The sequence below is a fragment of the Cupressus sempervirens genome, chromosome 9 (assembly GCF_028749045.1).
Source record: "Cupressus sempervirens isolate cs-2001-9-10 chromosome 9, ASM2874904v1, whole genome shotgun sequence".
NCBI lineage: Eukaryota > Viridiplantae > Streptophyta > Pinopsida > Cupressales > Cupressaceae > Cupressus > Cupressus sempervirens.
The window spans coordinates 58,974,559-58,981,092 of NC_143126.1; the positions used below are offsets into that span (position 1 = coordinate 58,974,559).

At 28.7% G+C, this 6,534-nt stretch overlaps 1 pseudogene; it reads left to right on the top strand.

Moving 5' to 3' along the window:
• Window positions 1-680: 680 nt before the first annotated feature.
• Window positions 681-5,845, top strand: LOC149537627 (sucrose synthase 2-like; annotated as a pseudogene).
• The last annotated feature ends 689 nt before the right edge of the window (window positions 5,846-6,534 follow it).

Below are 6,534 nucleotides of genomic sequence, written 5' to 3' on the forward strand. Positions count from 1 at the left end.
AGATTTTTTTAAAGTAAAGTTATAGATAAATAATTGTAATTAATTTTAAAATAAAATCTTTAGAAATTAATAGTAGAATGAAGAATGACATATTTTTACTTTAATTTAAATTTAATCATAATGATGTGATAAAATAGATTGAGTTATAGTGTCTCCTACTAATTGGCTTATAAGATCCCAACAATTTCAACCAATTAGCACCAAGAAAATGAGTTTTGAACATTTTTTAAAGTAAAAAAATAGCATATAAACTATATGAAAATCTAACAAAAAATTTCAAGACAATAAATTCTTAATTGTTATTGTTAAAAATTTTAAAATTTAATCTTTACTTAATCAAAGGTGATTGCAGTAGTATTAAGCCTACAAACAAATATAACAAACCAAATTAACTTTAAATTAAAAAAATTAAAAAAGGTTTGTAAAATTATAGAAATTTAAAAAGAGAATATACATTAACAATATCTTCTATTATTAGAAAAATAAGAGATCTTATATTTAGTATTTTTATTATTTGTTAATAAATATAAACAATAATAATAATTTTAATTAAAATTTTAAAAATAATCTCAAATACCTATAATTATAAATTATAAATTAACATTGTATCATTACCAACTATATATTTAGGAAAAAATATTGATCCATTAACATTTTATTAGTTGATTAGGCTTTTTACTATGGGAATCTTGACTAGGAATTGTCCCGTCCAAGTTGGAATCCCTGTCTCAGGTGTCAATCAGGCATGCTCAGCTTTTGAATAATGCTCTCTTAGGGATATGGATGTCATGACATATTTGTCACACCTTGTTTCTTCCTTTGTGCAACATTTTCCACAGACCTGCCATGGCCTCCTACTCTTGTTCCCAACTACTAATAGAGTTGACCTATGAAGAGTTATGGAACTTTTATATCATGGTAGAATGGTGTTTACCATATGCATTGATCAACTACCTTATGCCCCATATTTGTAGAGATTATTTTCGCTTCGTACCACATCATGCGTGTTTGATGATTTCTCAGTAATGAAGTTATTTTGCACTCTTAATTTCATTTTGCATTATTGTTCATTCCTCATTTTCCTTTTCTAAAGCATACAGGTTTGGTACACATCTTTCCTATGATGAAATTCATTGTGTATTCTTAACCATAGAAATTATGTGCTTAATTACTCTGCTCTTGAAGGAAAATTGGGTGTTTCCTTTTTCAAAGTGATTGGATCTCAATTTTTAATTCCCTAAATGAATCTCAATTCAACCTTTTATTTCCTATGATGATATAGTGCATTCTATACTACTATTATAGATAGATGCTCACTTGAGCTGCTTAGGAGACTACATACTACTTTGTTTGGAAGTTTCTTCTTTAAAACATTGTGGGATTGTTACTAGAAATCACCCAAAAAATGATAATTTGGAGTTGACATCTTTGCACCATCAAGAAAAGGATCATCTCTTGTAATAAAAGAGAAATTACAATCTACACTAGGATGGTGATGAAGTCTCTATCATACTATGATATGGTTCATTGTTTAGTGTATTTAAACCATATCCTAAAATGTAGAAAATGCATATGACATATAAATAAAATAATCATAAGATATACTGTGAAGCTTATAGGTGGTTGTTAGAGTATAATTCCTAGGTTTTTGTCTACAACATTTATGTTGGGTTTCCCTCCAAAATTTCCACCATCCATGTTCCCTACAGAATCACCTACATTAGGCAGTTGTCTAGAGGCATCCTTGCAAGCAATGCTATTACTTTTACCCCAAGCCCAACTCATCATGTTCCAAGAATATCTAGTGTTCTATTTTGACTGAAGACCTCTTGATACAATAGGAATCTTGCCAACTAATATCTAGCTTTAATGTACAGAACTACCTAGTTTATTAGATTTTATTCCAAAACTTAAGGTTGTACAAAGACTCTTTGCTTAAAAGGAAAATCCATCAACCATATGAGTCAAACTTTTTGGAGTGTTGGGTGATCCTACCAGAGAATCAAAATATGGAAGCCACTAACCTTGATAGAACCATTAGTTCCTCCCTTCAATCATGCTGATTTCATCATTACAAGTACATATCAAGACATTATAGGAAGGTCAAGTTCGCTACTTTTTATCTATTTTCTTTGAGCATCTCATATTTTGCAAATATTGGGTTGTTTAATTTCATGGATAATGATCATGTCTGTGAAAAATATTAAGGATCAATAACATGTTAGTAAGTCTCTATAAATATTATCATTATCAAATTCTCAACTTTACATAGTGAAAATTCAAAAATATTTCCAATTTCCTTTCAATGTTTTGAATGTTTCATTAAAAATCTGATAAATATTATTATTTACCACTAAAATATGAATTGTTTCCCATCATATGAGGAACATCATATTATGAAATATTATCATGTAAATACCATCATATGAGGAAAATTATATAATAAAAGATTATCATATAATTCAAAGGCAAATACATGTGAATAAAGACCATGTTGATATGTTTAAACTTGGGTTAAGCACTTCTTTGTGTTGATTGCCCAAATTGAACTTGAGATTTATTGGGAAGTTCATAACATCCACTTTGTTTTTGATGTATAGTTTGAAGACTAGAATTGTTTCATTATTAATTAAAGTGTTTCAAACTCTTGTTTTGTGGTTGATGTAGCAAAGAGACCAGTGGTCAATATGAAAGTCATCAAGCCTTCACACTTTCTAGTGAATACTGAGTAGTTTTTGGTATTGATGTTTTCATTCCCAAATTCAATATTATATCCCCTAGAGTAGATATGAGCATTTATTTTCCTTACAGAAAAAATCATTTCCATGAATCTATTGAAAAGCTCTTGTATAACCTAGACAAAAATGATGCACACATTTAAGATTTATTTATGTTTCCTTTGGTGTCTTCTATCATATAGTCAAGAATAGGTAATAATCAAAAGGATTATCCCATTGGAAAACAAAAATGTCATATAAAACCCTATGTTGTATAACATTAATACAAATTGCAAACCAATTGACCATAAATTAGCTCATATGTGTTTTCCACTTCTATAGCTTTAAAAAAAATAAGTGAAATTTATTTTTTTCCCAATGATACAGGGGTTCTCTTAGTGACAAAAAGAAGCCAATCATCTTCTCCATGGATAGAATGGATAAAGTGAAAAATATGATAGGTCTAGTAGAGTGGCTTGGAAAGAGCAATAGACTGAGGAACCTGGTGAATCTTGTTATAGTTGATCATTTTATTGACCCCTTAAAATCAAAATATGGAAGAATTTGAAAACATGCATGGCCTTATTAAGTAGTATAATTTAAATGGTCAATTTAGGTGGATATATGCTTAGACTGATAGAGTGAAGAATGAAGAATTTTACCCATACATAGCGGATACAAAGGGAACTTTTATACAGGTATGTTGTTATAATAAGATGATATAGTAAAATTACACTTACACAACCATATATCTAAAAGAAAAATTTGATATTCATTCTTTGCACATGTTTTCACAAATTACCATGCAATATCCCAAGTTCTTGAAATGTTGTTTTGATGGCTTAAAACCCCTTACTAAAATGGCATATAATCCCAGAGAAAAAAGAAATTTATGATTAGGATTAGTCACTTGAAAAGAAGGCAATGGTACTCTCAAGCTATTATTTTTTCATTTCCTTCCAACCAACATAGGTTCAACCATTGGTGAGCTAAGAATCTCATGTTTATGTGCTTTTGAGAGCTACATTTACAAAAAAATTGGACCCTCTTCATCATCGAATGCAATTCTTCTTGATTTTCATAGTCTGAGTTATATTTTTTCTGTTTGGGTTAAGAATCACTAGGATTTACAATTTTAGCAAATTTAAATAGTTTATGCCCTAATTGGGATAGTCACTCCCACAAAAGCTATACTTTGACAAAATAAAAACTCACTCCTCTTCTAGAACATGTAAGTTGAAGGGAATTATGTTAAAAAGGTCATATGCCAAATTAGAAAATTAAATATAGAAGAGCATCCTAGCTTTGGTAAGAGGAATTCTCTAAATATACAAAAAACAAAAAAAAAAAATCCAAAAATTTGATAATGTGATTGTTCCAAATACTCTAATAATGCTTTTATTTTATGAAGCAACCTTTATGCTAGATACTTTTTCTGAACGCCAAGGATTACTCTTTTGAGTGATATAATATAATTTATTTATTTGTCAAGTGTAGCCTACTCTTTATGAGGCTTTTAGACTTACTATAATTGAGGCACTAACATGTGGCCTACCAACATTTTCCACTTCTAAGGGTGGCCCTAATAAGATTATTATTGATGGTGTTTCTAGATTCCATATTGAACCTCTAAGTAATGGGGATGAACCCAATGATAAGATTGCAAACTTTCCAAAAATCTAGAACAGGCCCGAACGTTTGGAATGTTGTATCAAATGGAGGGTTTCAATGCATATATGAAAGGTATAAGTGCATTTTTATAATATATAATGATTTATTAACATGAGAACATGTGCATAATCTTCAAGGCATCTTTGGAAGCTACACCAACCTATTTTCTCTTTAGCTCATTGCAAGTTACTGTTCATATAGAGCTAATGCATGTTTATAACTAATGCTCAATGGTATCATGTAACTACACATGGAAGATTTATTTAGAAAAGATAATAAATTTTACGACACTATATGAGTTTTCGAAACATGTATCAAATCAAGGGCAACATGGGACAAAGCACTATATGGAGATGTTTTACATTCTTAAGTATAGAAAAATAGAGAGTAATCTTCCCATTCATATTGTGTTTTAACTTACATCAATGAACCAAGGAATATCATTTTTTAGCAATTCAAGCTTAGCAAGAAAATTTCATATGCATTCTATCATTTGACCTATTGCAAACATAAAACACTAGGAAGCTTTTATCTTGGAATTAGATTAGTTACTCTATCAAGGAATGAAGCCTTTCTATTTATTCTATTGATTTTTATTATGAGAATAAGAGATCATTATATTTAATCTTGTCATTGACTAAGGCTCAATTTGATTTTACCTTTCTTTTAGGTTAAAAACATGCCTATAGTAAAAGATGATGAATTCCCCACACTAGAAGTGAAGAAAATTGAAACATAGGACATGAAAAATAAAAAACTTGATAGGTATGATTTTCTTTAAAATTTATTGAGTATGCTACTCACTCTAATAAGTGCATTTTATTCTCCTAGTCACTTTGGCTTAAACAAAGAATAAGGCACATAGAAATAGTGTACAATATAGAAAGGAAAATTTTAAAAACATTTAAGAAAATGTATTAGGAAATATTTCTACCTCTATTTGTCTAATCATAAATGTTGAAGTAATTTATTTTAATTTTGTGTTTTAATTCCTTCAAATTTTCTAAGGGTAAAGTTCCAAATTTTCAAAACTCACGTCAAGAAATCTTGGCCCTAAACGATTTTAAACTATGTCATTTATATGTCAATACCTTATCTTAACTACTAGCCCACATTCATTGATCAACAAACATTATCTTATTTATCAAAACTTAAGGAACTTAGAATTTTCTCTTTTAAAAGTAGTTTTGAAACATGAATTTTATTATGATAATATTATTGTGCTTATTGATGATTTTTGGATGTTGACTATTTTGTTTCTTGTTCATGCAAAAATATAGGTGGAAAATCTCACATCAAAAGGTGAAACCTTTCTTTTCCTTTGGTGGAAATTAATATGCATTTCAATCATATTTGTAGAGAGAAGAGGATATCTAGAATTAACTTATTTTCTTGTATTGTATAGGATTCTTACATCATATATTTATCAATGTAGAGCACTAGAAAGAAAGAATTGATTGTTTCTTTACTAGAGATTTACTACATTATTTGATGATATTTGATTGAATGCCAAATTTAGATTTCTTTTTAATATCTCTATCTAATTCATTGTGCAAATTATGCATACTATTGATTGTGTACTAGTATACGCTGAAGTAACTATCATATCTAATAAGAATCATATTACAACAAATTTGCATGGTTGCTTCATGGAAATATTTTGGAAATGTTTATTCAAAAGTATATACTTCCTACTTTTGTCAAATGAATGGAATATTATTCATGGAATAGAATATGTACATTTTTCTCATTTCTATCTTCATTACAAAGGAATAAAATTTGAATACATAAGTATTCACAGTGGTTGAATGTCCTTGCAAAAATGTTACTTTGTGGGCTTAAGTATTTTATATAAAGTTAAATAGACATGTTACAATGTGGAAATCTGAAAATGACTTCTAAATTGGAATTAAGTGGTATTTCTTGACAATCAAGTCATAATTCTTGATCATTTGTTGGACAAAATTTCTAACTCATCATTTAAATGATAATAAAGAGTTGATTATTATTGTATTTCTTTAAAGAAGCAAGGTAAAAGTATCAATTTTCACTGTATATTGATTTAAATACATTCATTAGAATCAAGGGTACACGAAACTATTACTATTTAATCTTGGAAGTTGGTTTTATCTTTTGTGACATTTGA